This window comes from Engystomops pustulosus, chromosome 7 (assembly GCF_040894005.1).
Source record: "Engystomops pustulosus chromosome 7, aEngPut4.maternal, whole genome shotgun sequence".
Taxonomy (NCBI): Eukaryota; Metazoa; Chordata; class Amphibia; order Anura; family Leptodactylidae; genus Engystomops; species Engystomops pustulosus.
The window spans coordinates 119930951-119949094 of NC_092417.1; positions in this window are offsets into that span (position 1 = coordinate 119930951).

An 18144-nucleotide genomic window follows, 5' to 3' on the forward strand; every position below is an offset into this window, starting at 1 on the left:
GGATGATTAGGTTGTCAGAGTCACAGAAGCAACTGAACTGTTCTACATTGTCATAGTTGTACAATGTATTTATGAAAAATAGCTATGCTGTTTTAAAGCTCATTGTTTGTGCCAATTCTGTAACTCATATAAAAGTCTACAAAATTCCAACCAGAAAACCATAAATTCCAGTAGAGAGAGAGGGATTTTCTCAGCCAGCCATGAATGCTGGCGATCACAGCAATATGTCTTCTTGGCTTAGATTCATCAGAGTGCCAAAGCAGACCTTTGTTTTATTGAACAGCACCTACAATGGTTACATGTAACCAGGACCTCAGTACTGTAGTTATTGAAAGGGGTTCCGACAGTTTACCCTATAGTTATACAAATCTTTATTGTATATACTTTTCTACTTTGAGCTTGACATCCTTTGCTTCGGCACCTTAACCTAACATCCTAACTTGTCTCGATACATCAAACTACGTAATAGTATATAATGAAAAAGTACAAATATATATACAAATATTAGGTACACCTGTCCAACTGCTCGTTAACACTTAATTTCTAATCAGCCAATCACATGGCGGCAACTCAGTGCATTTTGGCATGTAGACATGGTCAAGACAATCTACTGCAGTTCAAACTGAGCATCAGTATGGGGAAGAAAGGTGATTTGAGTGCCTTTGAACGTGGCATGGTTGTTGGTGCCAGAAGGGCTGGTCTGAGTATTTCAGAAACTGCTGATCTACTGGGATTTTCATGCACAGCCATCTCTAGGGTTTACAGAGAATGGTCCGACAAAGAAAAAACTTCCAGTGAGCGGCAGTTCTGTGGGCGGAAATGCCTTGTTGATGCCAGAAGTCAGAGGAGAATGGGCAGTCTGGTTCGAGCTGATAGAAAGGCAAAAGTGACTCAAATTGCCACCCGTTACAACCAAGGTAGGCAGAAGAGCATCTCTGAATGCACAGTACGTCAAACTTTGAGGCAGATTGGCTACAGCAGCAGAAGACCACACCTGGTGCCACTCCTTTCAGCTAAGAACAGGAAACTGAGGCTACAATTTGCACAAGCTCATCGAAATTGGGCAGTAGAAGATTGGAAAAACGTTGCCTTTTCTGATGAGTCTCGATTTCTGCTGCGACATTCGGATGGTAGGGTCAGAATTTGGTGTCAACAACATGAAAGCATGGATCCATCCTGCCTTGTATCAACGGTTCATCACTGGTGGTGGTGATGTCATGGTGTGGGGAATATTTTCTTGGCACTCTTTGGGCCCCTTGTTGCTGACCATGTCCATCCCTTTATGACCACAATGTACCCAACATCTGATGGCTACTTTCAGCAGGATAATGCGCCATGTCATAAAGCTGGAATCATCACAGACTGGTTTCTTGAACATGACAATGAGTTCACTGTACTCAAATGGCCTCCACAGTCACCAGATCTCAATCCAATAGAGCATCTTTGGGATGTGGTGGAGCGGGAGATTCGCATCATGGATGTGCAGCCGACAAATCTGCAGCAACTGTGTGATGCCATCATGTCAATATGGACCAAAATCTCTGAGGAATGCTTCCAGCACCTTGTTGAATCTATGCCACGAAGAATTGAGGCAGTTCTGAAGGCAAAAGGGGGTCCAACCCGTTACTAGCATGGTGTAGTGTATATTTATATTGTGCTGATATAGTTACTCTTACTCCATTTCATAAAACAGACCTATATAATCAGCTTTGGAGAGAAACAAGATGACTATCTGATGCACTGTTCTTCTCTGACTGGTCATTAAATTTTAAAAAGATTGTAGTGATCTCCAAGATTTACATTTATTTGAACCTAACCTGCTAATTGGTCATACACCAAGGAAAATGTGTTGCTGAGGTATCTGCTGTCAGATCTAAATTCAATGCTGGTGAACAAAGCTGAACCATATTTAACAGAGTCATCTTCACTTTCAAAGTGCATTTAATTATTAACAGACACTACAAACACAGAGCTGTGCAAGAAAAGGAACATCTCACTGTGATCAAATGTTGTAAACAGAATTCTAAGAAACATAAAATTACATTTATTTCTCCTTCAAGCAAAGCTCTTCTTTTGAGCCACATATTATATTACAGCCTATAATATATTAGAGCTCTGCCCTCACACATAGTTTAATGTGTTATTATAAATGTAAGATGGCACCTATGGAGACTTATGTACATATAATATAAATACACTGACTACCCTGAGAAACATTTAGACTATTCAATAACCTGTCATATTTCCATGTAAAAGAATGTCTGCTATGAAAAACAGAGTCTCTACTAAGCACAAAGCACATGGGAATATATACTAAGTGTAAATTGGAAACCAGAGTGTGTTTTGCCACAGTGTTTTAAGAAATGGGGGTGTGCTTCCCAGTACACTGTGCATGGAATTAGTTGGAACAGATAGACCATTCCGTTTCATTAGGTTCCAACCTACTGTTGTAGGACATAAACTCTGACAAATAGAATTCACACTCTTGCCAATAAGAAGCGATGTTAGGTGACGTGGTCGGGTTCAATTGTGGCTCTTAGATTAACTGCCATGATTGGTGCCAGCCCCAACTGCAGGAGTAAGAGGTGGGTGTTATTCCAGAGAGGAGGAATGATATGCACAATAAGACACCCTGCCTTGGAAATCCTGGACATAGAGCCACTTGGTATTGCTTCCTGGTCCGCGGTACCCGAACAGTTTCTGGACCTACCATCACTCCCCACGACTGAGCCATGGGTCACAACGACAAAGGAGAAATCACAAAGGACAAATAAGCATACAGGTTGAAAGCTCATGGACTAACTGATACATCACAGGCAGACAAAACTGCCCAACGATATTAATCACTGACTGATGCCCATACCCGAAGAACTGAGCCCAGCATCACATAAGTCTACCCAAACTGGGCAATGAATAGATCACCCAAAACTAGGGACCCATGTTAGATGTACTTTGCAACCTCACACCCCCCTCCAAAGGGTTCTCCACTGAGATATTACATAATTAGAGAATTACTCCACCTGAATCCTCCCTATGGAACCCAACATTCTAAGCTCTCAGCCACGATCTCCCCCTCTTGATTCACCCCATACTAGTAACCACTAGAACTTCTAAGAGAGCAGGCCTATTGCCACAGCCACCGATCAGGGACACTCTACTCTCCCCCAACCCCCTCTCATCCCACAATTGAGAAGGCATAGCCACATTGCTTCTCAGCGATGAAAGGTGGTGAATTGGATGAACTATTATGTTGTTGTTATATAATACTAACAAGGCATGTATGTTAACCACATGTCAACACTGTTTTAGTTTATGTTTTTGTTCTTTGTACAGGTCTAACTCCATTTGCTCTGGGAGATCTGCGTTTCCACCAACCAATACCTAACTATGAGTCATATTGGCATGCAAAAACAAGGTGACAAGCAAATATGGCCACAGTAAAAGTTGCAACATTCAACGTTAAGGATCTCAACACACCACAGAAGAGGTCTCAAGTCCTCATCCTACTAAGTCCCAAGCCTGTATATGCTATCTACAAGAAACACACTTCAAACATACAAAGATACCAAAACTACCTAAACACACATTCCAACACTGGTTCCATAGCACCTATGACAAGGCAGCGAGGGGGGGTTACAATTGCAATAGCCAAAAAGATACAGTTTGAACATATTTCTTCTTTTTATGAAAGCGAGGGCAGATTCTTATTCATAAATGGTCTCTTAGACAACACTATAGTCAGACTAGCCAATCTGTATGCATCGAACACAGGTCAAAAAGACTGGTTAATAATGACAGACAAATTACAAAACTTTGCAGAAGGTAGGATTATTGCAGGGGGAGATATCAATGTTGCCTTGCATCCTATCCTAGATTCCTCAAAAGGAACCTCAGTCCACTCACTTCATAAGTGACACTGTGGTGTATAATGCGCATATCTGTACTATTAGGTGCAGATACGCTTCCTGCATAACATCTCACTTAGCTTTGATTCTATATTGGTATCTACCAATAATTTGCTGAGACATCAAGGATCGCCACACCGCACATAGGATATCATATGGTGAATCACAGCATTCCGCTTTGGATGTCTGTTGGTAAGTATGTTATATACCTATGAGTTTGATTGTTCGTGATGAATGTGTACTGGAAGAAGATATTAAGGCTCACATCCCTATAGTGTATATGCATATCTGTAGGTGGTATAAGTCCATTATGTGGACATCATATCCATGATCACTTGAAAATAGACACAATATACACTTACCGGCCACTTTATTAGGTACACCTGTCCAACTGCTCGTTAACACTTAATTTCTAATCAGCCAATCACATGGCGGAAACTCAGTGCATTTAGGCATGTAGACATGGTCAAGACAATCTCCTGCAGTTCAAACCGAGCATCAGTATGGGGAAGAAAGGTGATTTGAGTGCCTTTGAACGTGGCATGGTTGTTGGTGCAACTGTGCGATGCCATTATGTCAATATGGACCAAAATCTCTGAGGAATGCTTCCAGCACCTTGTTGAATCTATGCCATTAAGAATTGAGGCAGTTCTGAAGGCAAAAGGGGGTCCAATCCGTTACTAGCATGGTGTACTTAATAAAGTGGCCGGTGAGTGTACATTATTCACATAAGTTAAACTACCATAGGAGAGGTGGGTCCAAAAAAACCCCAAAAAACCCAAAAGTATTGGTGATAATATAACTACAAAAGAAAAAAAGGGGACCACACATATTGACAGTAGGATCAAAAGAGAGGCGAGAGGCTCAAAACCCCCATAACACAATTAGTTTCTTAACTGCAGTAGCCAAATATAGAAACATAAAATAATTAATTAACAACAACATTTAGTAAGTCAAAAAGAATGAGTAGGGCATGTGCAATAAAGCACTGGGGTTATAGATATGCAGCAAAGTTAAATCCTCCATTCAGTCCCACAGGGCTCAGGGATTTCAAGTGATGTATCCACCTATATTCCCATTGTAGAAGCCTACGGTCTATATTTCCCTGCTGTGGTCCCATCTGAACCTGATCAATCACCCAGAATTTGAGTACCGGTGTTTCCTCCATGATGGAGTCTCACATGTCTTGATATTGAAGTATCTTTATTCCTCGTAATGTAACTCATATGGCTTGGAATTCTCCTCCGTAATTGTTGTATCGTTTTGTCCACGTATAACCTTGGGCAAGTACACTGTGCCACATAGACTACCGCAGTACTCCTGCAGTTGAGATATTGTTCAATGAAGATGGTTTCATTATTTGCTGGATTGGTGGAAGTTCTGTTCCTAGGCATGAAAGAGAAAAAAGAGCACAGGGGTACAGGGGTAGTAGCCTAATACTAGATTTCTTAATCTACGAGCAGAGATTGTCGCTGCAGAGAAGTGACCTTGTACCAAAAAATGATAAGTATGATAAGTAATTATGGGTCTATCATTAAGCCTTTTCCTCAAGTCTGGGTCCGCAGTTAGGATCAGCCAATACCTAGAGAGAATGCCTTTGATGGTATCTGCGTAGGCATCATAGGTACCGATACATCTGATGACTTGCTGAGCTGGTTGTGGATTCTTTTGGAAGTGTATGTATCGGTATTTTTTGCTCTTGAAAAAGCTCTATACAGACATCTTTTGGGATAGCCCCGGTTCCTAAACCTGCTGTATAGGTTGTCACATTCCTTCTTGAAGGTTGCCTCATCTGAGCAATTTCTACGAGCCCTAAGATACTGCCCTATAGGTATACCCGATCTTAGGGGTTGAGGGTGCCAGCTTTGCCAATCCAGTAAATTATTGGTGGAAGTTGGTTTTTGATAGATGTCATTTTTTAAATAACCTTGAGGATATATGTAGATGTCAGATCCAAAAAGTTAATCTGGGACTTCAGATGTGAATTTCATCCAATGTTGTTAGAGTTTATCCACAAATGCATGTAACCGTGACTTTACTCCTTCCCAGAATATGAGCACATCATCTATGTATCTACTCCAATATAAATGTATTGGGTAAACTGGAGAGTTTTTCTGAGAACACTACGATATACACCAACCAAGAAAGAGGTGCACATATGAGGGCACACAAGTCGCCCCCATTGCGGTACCCCTAACTTGGTGGTAGAAGGTCCCTTTAAACAAAAAATAATTTCTGGTATGAAATGTAAGTTTCAAAAGAAATTTATTTTGTTCCCTAAATTGAATACCATTGGTGTTGAGAAAATATTCAACAGCTTTTAAACCCAGAGCGTACTCAATATTGCTATACAGGGATTCAACATCGAGACTAGCAATCATTGTATTTGATGTTAGAGACAATTCCTGTATTTTTTTAATGGTGTCTTTAGTATCCTGCAGGAGGGAAGGGCGGAGACAAAAGGCTGCAAGATTTTATCAATATATAAGCTACTCAGAAAGAACAAAGCGGGTGTGTATACAAATGGTATAAACTTTTAAATATAATCAGCAATAAAAGTGGCAGATCACTGAAAATTACATAACATCCCATACATAAACCCCGGTCACAGTAATCAAATAATAAGGAATGTATAAAGATAACACTGCAAAGCCAATAAGATAATCTCAGCAAAAAATCACAATACAAGTATGTAGAGGCTTAATACCAAAGCAGTGTAGAATACCAAAAGGAATCAAAATACAGTAAATAGAATATTACCTAGTAGTAGACAGTACAGAGAGATCGGAGAAAGGACCCCAGGCTTATCGCCAGTGGGTCAGGCTTTGTCAGGGGATATAATCAGTCTGCTCCACTCTCCTTAAATAGTATGTGCTACTTCCTGTGAAAAAGACGCATGTTTTTTTTTAAAGTATTGAAAACTGGTTTTCTGTAACTCTGGTTGTGGTACATTAGTTTCCTGGTTTGGTAACTTCTGTGTAAATGAGTGTGAATGAGTTCTTATTCTACTTCGCTCATTAGGCCGGCCACCTAATGCTCTATTCTCTTCTGTCTAGTATTACGACCTGGGAGCTGTGTACCAAAACCAGGGAATGTGCTGTTACAATGTAAAATTATGTAATATACTATGTAATATATGTTATGTTCTACTTACCTGCACAATGGTGGGTCTGCTCTGTCCTTATAAGAGGCAGGCCAGCAGCAGCTCTGGTGTTTTATAGGGCAAGCTCCAGAGAATTGTTGGTATTTCAATTGTATAAAAGGTGTCTGTCCAGCAATCTGGGGTATTATGATTGTGGAGATTTGTGTTTTGTCTGCTGCTGGTCTGTGGAACTACAAGAGCCTGGTGTTTATTGAACCTATTATGTTATATATGGACTTTTCAAAATAAACTCCTTTGGATTATTTTCATCAAGCAAAGCATGGTTGTGCATTGAAAAGCCTATGCCTCACACTTCCTGGTTCCGGTCATGTGATCGGAAATGCATCATCATGAGTGTCGTCATGTGTCCCATCTGCAGCTGGGCCTTAAGAGTGTGTCACGAGGTGGAGCAGGCATGCACTGCCCCCTCGTGGAGAAATATCAGATTGCCATACAAAAAAGGAAGGGAAAATGGTCAAGTGGAAAACTAAAGTAAGTGAACTATGTGAAAAAAGAACACTCCAATAAACATAGTTTGATAAAGTGCAAGTGCAGTGTGATGTCCTTATTCACATTGTAGACGACCGTGCTTAGCCCAAAGCTCTACATACCATTTTAAGTACTCCTGACAATAACACACCACACTGTGTTTTTAATCCATCTTTCCCTGAGCACTAAGCAGTCTCTGCTATTTTTGTCTGTACAAATGCTTTTATTAATAAATAAAAGTGATATTTTAGTTCATAATCGTTCTGTCCGGGATAATTAGTCTGCCAATGGCAGTTTTGCAAAAAAAATATAGAGAACCCCCTACCGTGACAGAGAGTCCGAGTTTGTGTAAAAATTGTGTAGGGGCACAACACTGTACTGTAACTCCTACCATCTATATATAAATATATATAAATCAAAAATGGACTCTATACATTGTTGATGTCGTAAATGACTATTCTAGTTGCAAATGTTTGTTTTTTAATGCATCCTCAACATAGGTGTATTTAGGCCCATTTTTAACAGCCACCAAGTGGTTTCATGGTACATTGTGTTTGTTAACTATGTTAGAAGGCTAATGGATGTTAGAAAACCATTGTTCAAGTATGCTAGAACAGCTGAAAACAGTTTGGCTGAGTAGAGGAGCTATAAAACCGACCATACTTTGACCTCGTTGAGAATCTGGATCATCACATTTCTTTGTTCTATGAAACTCTCACAATGGCCAGAAAAAAAAAATGTTCATGTAAAACTCAACAGTTTATTCTTGTTCTTATAAATGAAGGCTATTCCATGCTACAAATTGCCAAGAAACTGAAGATTTCCTACAACAGTGTGTACTACTCCCTTCAGAGGAGAGCACAAACATGCTCTAACCAGAGTAGAAAGAGAAGTGGGAGGCCCAGCTGCAAAACTAAGCAACAAGACAAGTACATTAGAGTCTCTAGTTTGAGAAACTGATGCCTCACAGCTCCTCAACTGGCAGCTTTATTAAATAGTACCTATCAAACACCAGTGTCAACCTCTAAAGCAACTCCAGAATGCTGGCCTACATGGCAGAGTGGCAAAAAAAGCCATATCTGGGACTAGCTATTAAAAGGAAAAGATTAATATTGGAAAAAGAACACAGACATTAGACAGAGGAAAATTTGAAAAAATAATGTTATGGACAGACAAATCTAAGTTTGAGGAACACACAGAAGAACATCTAAAAAGATGCAAAAACAGTGCCTGTTGTCATCTGTTTTGAAACCCCATGCTATACCCTGTGGACAGTGCTTGATTGAAGCCAATTTCATCCTACAGCAGGACAATGACCCAAAGCACACCTCTAAATTATGCATGGACTATTTAAGGAAGAAGCAGGTGGCTGGTATAATGGAGTGGCCAGAGCAGTCACCAGATCTCAACCCCAATGAGCAGTTGTGGGAGCAGCTTCACCTTATGGCACGCAAAACTTGTGGATGGGGCTACTAGATGTGTGAGGTGAAATTTCTCCATTACCTCAGCAATTTAACAGCTAGAATGTCAAAGGGAGCATTCTTTGATGAAAGAAAAGTTTGGAGGAGAAAATTATTATTTCAACTGAAAAAAATATATATTTCAAAACTTGTCAATGTCTGAACACTTACTTCTCGACCCTAATCACAAGCCTCTCACCCAGCCAAACCACTTCCTTACGCTGTACTGAGGAGACCCGATCTGCTCAAAACAGTGCTGTCTACAGTTGGGAATCTATTCCTTCTGATATATTGGTTTGGCTTTAATCCTGTGTCATGTCATAAGGCCTATTGTAGGTCATGCTTGATGTTAATGTTGCTGCCTTACAAGGCAGCTAAAAGAGGCATGTTTTCTCTTATTCCATCCTGTAAAACTTTGCATATTTTCCCATATTTTCCCAGAATCCCCCTAGTGGGATTTATAGCCATAGCTATACTAGTACACTCTGGCTACACTGCTCAAGCGCTGTAGGTATGAGGTGTGCACTAGGAATCAGGAATGTTCAAGCTTCATTGAAGCATTGAGAGAGGAGGTACCAAGAGCTTCAGATGTGATTCCTATGTGCTTCATCGGACTCACATCTGGAGAAGTGTAAACATCCTATAAGGACCTATGGCGTGTTTAGTATTACAAATTCACCTGGCAGGCTCTCCTTAACAAATCCAAGATTCTCCTGGTGGAAATCAGAGCTGAACTGGTGAGACAGGATATCTGTATAAGAACAGTCTTTTATAAGTCTCCTATAAGTCACTAAATTGTTATATACTATGATTATTAATAAAGAGGCCTGAGGAGAAGCAGTATTTACCACTATATGGTCACTATATGGTGGACTACTGGTACACATGGCATGGGGGCCCACTTGGGTAAGTTTTGCCCCCCCCCCAATGCTAAACCCCTAGCCACACCTCTACCTCTTGCTTTTAAGATATTAAAGTTCTTATCTCTTTTCATTTTATATTGAAATAGTTCAGGGCTATTATTTCAATAACTATCATTCTGGAGTATTTGACCATGTGTTGCATTTTTTTTGTGGAGGGTGACTAGAAAAATTATTAAGGACATTATTTATTTTTGGGTTAGATGTGAACTTTAGCTCATTGTGAATGCAACCATATATTGGTTATAATTGTATCTATTTTTTGGCAATTGCCAATTAGAAAGGGGTTTTTACTTTTATTAAATTATAAATTTTTATGTTTGTTTAAATTTCTTTAATATAAACAAGGATACAATATCTTATAGGATTTGTTTTTTTTTTGGAAAATAATGATATATCAATCACATAAAGTACTTCTCCCATTCAAATGTATTCAATTTTGCATTGAAATATACAGCAGTTGACATTTATGACTTAAATTTAAATCTATTTTTGCCATTTGCTTAATTAGTAGCATATATACAAATAACATTACCAAGTTTGCACATTCTATCTTCTTAAATATCAGTCCTTGTATTAAACCTAAAAATATTACTGTACAGGCAATTACATACAAGATAGGGTGCGGAGGTTTGCTCTTAAGTTGAATTTGTATGTAAGTCGAAACTGTATATTTTATAATTGTAGATCCAGACAAAAAAATTGGCCCCACGACACCTTACAGCTGATTATTGCAGTCTGGGACTACAGTAAAGCATTCAGAAAGTTTCACCAGAGGTCAGTGGGGTCTGTCTGTAACTATTGGTTGTCTGTAAGTTTTAAATTTGTAACAATTTCTATGAGTAAAGGTTTTTACTCAATAAAGCTCCTTCTGGTCTGCTTTACTCACTAGTTCTTAACCCTAGTTCTTAAAAGTCCCTTGCACTTCCTCTCCTAGAATTTAGGTTCATTATATATTTTTAATCAGAGGCGTACACAAAACATTCTTTGTTTGTTGGTGATTTTTAGCCAAGTAAAACACAATTAATGTTCATGGCAACAAAGAAATTGTAAAGTACTTTTAAGCAATTTTATATCAGGCCATCTTACATGATGCTGAGCAATAATAAATTAGGGAGCATGTAAGGCCCCTTCCACACTAGCGAGTGTGATGCGATGAACTCGCATCACACTCGCAACGCAAGCTGCCGGGAACGCACGGCCCGAACGCTGCACCGCGGGAGTGAACTGACATGCTGAGTTCACTCCCGCGGTGCAGCGTTCGGGCCGTGCGTTCCCGGCAGCTTGCGTTGCGAGTGTGATGCGAGTTCATCGCATCACACTCGCTAGTGTGGAAGGGGCCTAACTGTTCCCCTTTTTCTTTCTTCTGTTAGCACAAGGTACTCTGCTGAAGGATAGCATATATATAGATGTTACATTTCTGGAGCATCCCAATAAATGAAAAATCTGATGCGATTTCTTATGTTATAACAAGAAGACAAAAGATGAGATAGAACATTAGAGAACCACTAGAAATTCTTGATATTTTCGTGTGACAAATTATATTTGGACAACTCATGACAAATCGTGATATTTTCCCTCATGATTTGTCCGAATATGATTTGTCTCGGGGGGATTTGTCTCCTATAGGATTTTTTTTTCCAAACCAGATGTGTTTTTAAGCAGCTCCTGATCATTATTATGCCGTTGTTTTTATAAGTACACACTATTGGAGAAGCATATGTTATCTGGATTCTGTTTACCACTTACCACTTGAAGTTTACAAACATTAATCATATATCCGGCAATATCTACCATTCCAGTGTATTTTGACTATTGGGTAATACAGTCACTAGGGCCCTTTGTGACTCTGTACTTATAGCCGGACTGCATAGTAAAATATATACCAGATGATATATAACCACAGTTTTATATACTAATAAGTTAGATATATTTTTGTATCTATTATATATATGATTACTTATAGGTGATATACATGTATGTTTTAAAAAATAAAATTGTTTTATTTTAGTGGAAGGCAATCCCTTGCCATTTATAGTTTCATTAGTACTAGCCCTCATTCTTCGAAGGCCATTGCCATTTTTCGTTATATGGTTTCTATATTTTGCTCCCCACCCTCAAAAATTCATAACTTCTTTATTTTTCCATGTACAGCGCTGTATAAGAATGTGTTTTCTATACAAAAAATTGTCCTACCAATTGATGGCATTTAATATTCCATGCCACATACTGGAAATCTGGAAATTCCAAATTTGGTGAAATTGGCAAAAAATACCCCAAAAACACTATTTTTATTCTAAAACTTAAAGGGTTATTCCCATTTCAGCAAGTAATTGATATTGGTTGAATAATGAACAGTTATACAAAAATTTCCGATATACTTTCTGAATCAATTCCTCGCGGTTTTCAGGATCTCTGCTTACTGTACTTCTATGGTAAGCTCCTATGTTTAGTTCCAGTGTGCAGAAATCTGACCATGATCATACAGGTGCACGGCTCATTATAGCACACATTTCTGATTACTCTCTATAATACTAATGAGCTGTGCACCGAAGCTTTATATAGAATGACAGCAAGCAGAGATATAGAAAACCACAAGGAATTAATACAGATAGTATCTAGGAAAATGGTATTATTTTTCATCCTACAAACAATAACATTAATTTACCGAAGTGGGAATACGCCTTTAACTTTTACTAGTATATTATTTAAAATAATACCTCTTGCACATATCATGTTCATTACAACCCTTCAATCAAATATATAGTATAGCCCTGAATAAGTAATACTGTATCCCATATACCGTAGTGGCAGGTGTTACACTTCGAGCCAGTTACTAACTACAGGTTATGAACTTCGAGCCAGTTACAAACTACAGGTAGTGAACTAAAGAGAGAGGGGGAATACTTTTATCTTACTATGTTGTCAGTTTTTATAGCACAGTGTAATATATTTTTTTATACTCAGAATAAGTAAAAAACAAAAGGTAAGAAGAAAATACTTCTGAGGTTCACTATCATCATCCAAATCTTTATTGCGTTTTGGTAATGATTTCTGTGACATCTTGGTCTAACATTAAAATATTCTGACATAGTTTGAGAGGGTCATGTTTTAGATTTCTAAGGAAAATGTAAAGATTGAAATGGAAGAAACATAATTTTGAGGAAATTATTAGAGATGAGCGAACATGCTCGTCCGAGCTTGATGCTCGGTCGAGCATTAGGGTACTCGAAACTGCTCGTTGCTTGGACGAATACTTCGCCCGCTCGAGAAAATGGCAGCTCCCGCCGTTTTGCTTTTTGGCGGCCAGAAACAGAGCCAATCACAAGCCAGGAGACTCTGCACTCCACCCAGCATGACGTGGTACCCTTACACGTCGATAGCAGTGGTTGGCTGGCCAGATCAGGTGACCCTGGGATAGACTAGCCGCTGCCCGCGCTGCTCGGATCATTCTGTGTCTGGATGCCGCTAGGGAGAGAGCTGCTGCTGGTCAGGGAAAGCGTTAGGGTGTTCTATTAGCTTACTGTTAGGCAGGAGTGATTCTCAAAGAACCCAACAGCCCTTCTTAGGGCTACAATAACGTTCTACTTTTTTTATTTTAATTTGCATCTAGTACCATTTTGTGAGGAATTAGCAGGGGGACTTGCTACCGTTGTGTTTAGCTCTTAGTGGCACACATATCCATAGCAAAGACCGAAGTGGGAAAATTTAGTAGGGGTTGGATTTCAATTAGGCACTAACTCAGTGTCATCTCATCTGGCATAGTAGTGTGCTTTGATACTTGGCTAGAAAATAGCCATAGGAGAATACAAAGAGCTTACTTACGTCTACAGTAGCGTTCTATATATTTGATTTCTGGTTGATCTGCTGGTGGCTGTACTTTCTGCAGTGCATGTACTAGGCAATTCTGAGCAATTTGTAGTGAGACTTGCGACCGCTGTGTTCTGCGCTTAGTGACGCACATATCCATAGCAAAGACCGAAGTGGGAAAATTTAGTAGGGGTTGGATTTCAATTAGGCACTAACTCAGTGTCATCTCATCTGGCATAGTAGTGTGCTTTGATACTTGGCTAGAAAATAGCCATAGGAGAATACAAAGAGCTTACTTACGCCTACAGTAGCGTTCTATATATTTGATTTCTGGTTGATCTGCTGGTGGCTGTACTTTCTGCAGTGCATGTACTAGGCAATTCTGAGCAATTTGTAGTGAGACTTGCGACCGCTGTGTTCTGCGCTTAGTGACGCACATATCCATAGCAAAGACCGAAGTGGGAAAATTTAGTAGGGGTTGGATTTCAATTAGGCACTAACTCAGTGTCATCTCATCTGGCATAGTAGTGTGCTTTGATACTTGGCTAGAAAATAGCCATAGGAGAATACAAAGAGCTTACTTACGCCTACAGTAGCGTTCTATATATTTGATTTCTGGTTGATCTGCTGGTGGCTGTACTTTCTGCAGTGCATGTACTAGGCAATTCTGAGCAATTTGTAGTGAGACTTGCGACCGCTGTGTTCTGCGCTTAGTGACGCACATATCCATAGCAAAGACCGAAGTGGGAAAATTTAGTAGGGGTTGGATTTCAATTAGGCACTAACTCAGTGTCATCTCATCTGGCATAGTAGTGTGCTTTGATACTTGGCTAGAAAATAGCCATAGCAATAGGATAGCATTGTTTGGTTTTAAAAACTCAAAAAAAAACAAAAAACACAAAAAAAAACAAAAAACACAAAAAAAAACAAAAAAAAGTTAAAAAAAAAATAAAGTTATAACTCTCATTTTAAAAATGTTTAACCCGAGGGCTAGGGGTAGAGGACGAGGGCGGGGACGTGGGCGTCCAACTACTGCAGGGGTCAGAGGCCGTGGTCCTGGGCGGGGTGAGACACCACCTGCTTATGAGGGAGCAGGGGAACGCCGCAGAGCTACACTCCCTAGGTTCATGTCTGAAGTTACTGGGACTCGTGGTAGAGCACTGTTGAGGCCAGAACAGTGCGAACAGGTGATGTCGTGGATTGCCGACAATGCTTCGAGCAATTTGTCCACCAGTCAGTCTTCCACGCAGTCCACCCATGTCACCGAAATCGCCACTCCTCCAGCTCCTGCACCTCAGCCTCCTCCCCCCCAGTCTGCCCCCTCCCAGGAAAATTTGGCATTTGAACCGGCATACTCTGAGGAACTGTTTTCTGGACCCTTCCCACAGTCACAAACCACTTGTCCGGTTGCTGCTGAGCAATTTTCCGATGCCCAGGTTTTCCACCAGTCACAGTCTGTGGGTGATGATGACCTTCTTGACGTAGTGGAAGTGTGTAAAGAGGTGTCCGACGATGAGGAGACACGGTTGTCAGACAGTGGGGAAGTTGTTGTCAGGGCAGGAAGTCCGAGGGGGGAGCAGACTGAGGGCTCGGAGGATGATGAGGTGACAGACCCAAGCTGGGTTGAGAGGCCGGGTGAACACAGTGCTTCTGAGACGGAGGAGAGTCCTCGACCAGAACAGGTTGGAAGAGGCAGTGGTGGGGCCAGACGGAGAGGCAGGGCCAGAGCTGGTGCATCAGCGCCAAATGTGTCAACTAGTGAAGCTCCCGTGGCGAGGGCTCTTGCGGCGAGGGCTAGATCTTCAGAAGTCTGGAGGTTCTTTAAGGAAACACCGGATGACCGACGGACTGTGGTGTGCAACATTTGCCAAACCAGGCTCAGCAGGGGTTCCACCACTACTAGCTTAACTACCACCAGTATGCGCAGGCATATGAATGCTAAACACCCCACTCAGTGGCAACAAGCCCGTTCACCTCCGGCCGTGCACACCACTGCTCCTTCCCCTGTGTCAGCTGCTAGTCAGCCCCCTGCCCAGGACCCTGCCACAAAAACCCCATCGTCGCCTCCACGATCCTTCACAGCATCCACCAGCGTTCAGCTCTCCATACCCTAGACGCTGGAGCGGAAACGCAAATATAGTGCAACCCACCCGCACGCCCAAGCCCTTAATGTGCACATCTCCAGATTGCTTAGCCTGGAGATGCTGCCCTATAGGCTAGTAGAGACCGAGGCCTTTCGCAACCTCATGGCGGCGGCCGCCCCTCGGTATTCGGTCCCCAGCCGCCACTACTTTTCCCGATGTGCCGTCCCAGCCCTGCACCAGCACGTGTCAGACAACATCATCCGTGCCCTGACCAACGCCGTTTCTGACAAGGTCCACCTGACCACGGACACGTGGACGAGTGCTGCCGGGCAGGGCCACTATATATCGCTGACGGCACATTGGGTTAACTTGGTGGAGGCTGGGACCGAGTCTGACCCTGGGGCTGCTCATATACTGCCGACGCCGAGGATTGCGGGGCCTACCTCGGTCCAGGTGTTTCAGGCCTACTATGCCTCCTCCTCCTCCCACCCCTCCTCCACCTCCTCCTCCGAACTACCATCCGTGGGCACGGCGCCATCAGTCGGTAGCTCTAGGCACAGCAGCAGTGCCGTCGCTAAGCGACAGCAGGCGGTGCTCAAACTGCTGAGCCTAGGCGACAAAAGGCACACCGCCCAAGAGCTATTACAGGGCATCACGGCGCAGACTGATCTGTGGCTGGCACCGCTGAACCTCAAGCCGGGAATGGTTGTGTGTGACAACGGCCGTAACCTGGTGGCGGCTCTGCAACTCGGCAGACTGACACATGTGCCATGCCTGGCCCATGTGTTAAATCTGATAGTTCAGCGTTTCCTCAAGACATACCCCAATCTGTCTGATTTGCTCACGAAGGTGCGCCGCATCTGTGCGCATTTCAGGAAGTCCAGCCCAGATGCTGCCACTCTCAGGGCAGCGCAGCGCCGCCTCCAACTGCCCGCTCACCGACTGTTGTGCGACGTGCCCACGAGGTGGAATTCAACACTGACCATGTTATCCAGAGTTTACCAGCAGCGCAGAGCGATTGTAGACTGCCAGATGTCAACTTCCACCAGAACTGGTAGTCAGGTCAGTCAGCTTCCTCAAGTCTACAATGAGGAGTGGACGTGGATGTCTGATATCTGTCAGGTGCTGAGTAACTTTGAGGAGTCAACACAGATGGTCAGTGGCGATGCCGCCATCATCAGCCTCACCATCCCGCTGCTTGGCCTGTTGAAAAACTCTCTGGTCAGCATGAAGTCGGAAGCTTTGCGCTCGTCACAAGAGACAGGGGAAGAATATTCCCTTGTTGATAGCCAAAGCACCCTCAGGTCTGTTTCTCAGCGCATATCGGAGGAGGTGGAGGTGGAGGAGGATGAGGAGGAAGAGGAGGAGAATGTTGGCGAGACACAAGAGGGGACCATTGTTGAGTCCTTCACTGTTCAGCGTGTATGGGCAGAAGAAGAGGAGTTGGAGGAGTTGGAGGAGGAGGAAATGGACAGTCAGGCCAGTGAGGGGAGTGAATTCTTACGCGTTGGTACTCTGGCGCATATGGCAGATTTCATGCTAGGCTGCCTATCCCGTGACCCTCGCGTTCAAAGAATTTATTCCAGCACCGATTACTGGGTGTTCACTCTCCTGGACCCACGGTACAAGCAAAATCTTCCCACTCTCATCCCTGCAGAGGAAAGGAGTGTGAGAATGCATGAATACCAGCAGGCCCTGGTGCACAAGCTGAAACAGTATTTCCCTTCTGACAGCGCTAGCGGCAGAGTGCGTAGTTCTGCGGGACAAGTAGCGAGGGAGAGTAGGCGAGCAGGCAGCTTGTCCAGCACTGGCAAGGGTACGCTTTACAAGGCTTTTGCCAGCTTTATGTCACCCCAGCAAGACACTGTCACCTGTCCCCAGTCTCGGCAGAGTAGGGCTGATCTTTACAGAAAGATGGTGAGGGAGTACGTAGCTGACCATACCATCGTCCTAAATGATCACACAGCTCCCTACAACTACTGGGTTTCAAAGCTGGACATGTGGCACGAACTGGCGCTGTACGCCTTGGAGGTTCTTGCCTGCCCTGCCGCTAGCGTCTTGTCCGAGCGGGTTTTCAGTGCAGCTGGTGGCATCATCACCGATAAGCGTACACGCCTGTCGACTGACAGCGCTGACAGGATGACGCTTATTAAAATGAATAAAGGCTGGATTTCTCAGAATTTCCAATCTCCACCAGGTGAAGGAAGCTCAACCTGAATAATTGATCCACTCCTCCTCCTCCTCCTCATTTTCCTCCTTCTCCTCCTCTTTGTACAGTAAAGCAGAGGAAAATGGCTATTTTTTGACAGGGCCCACTGGCTCTTGCTATAGTAC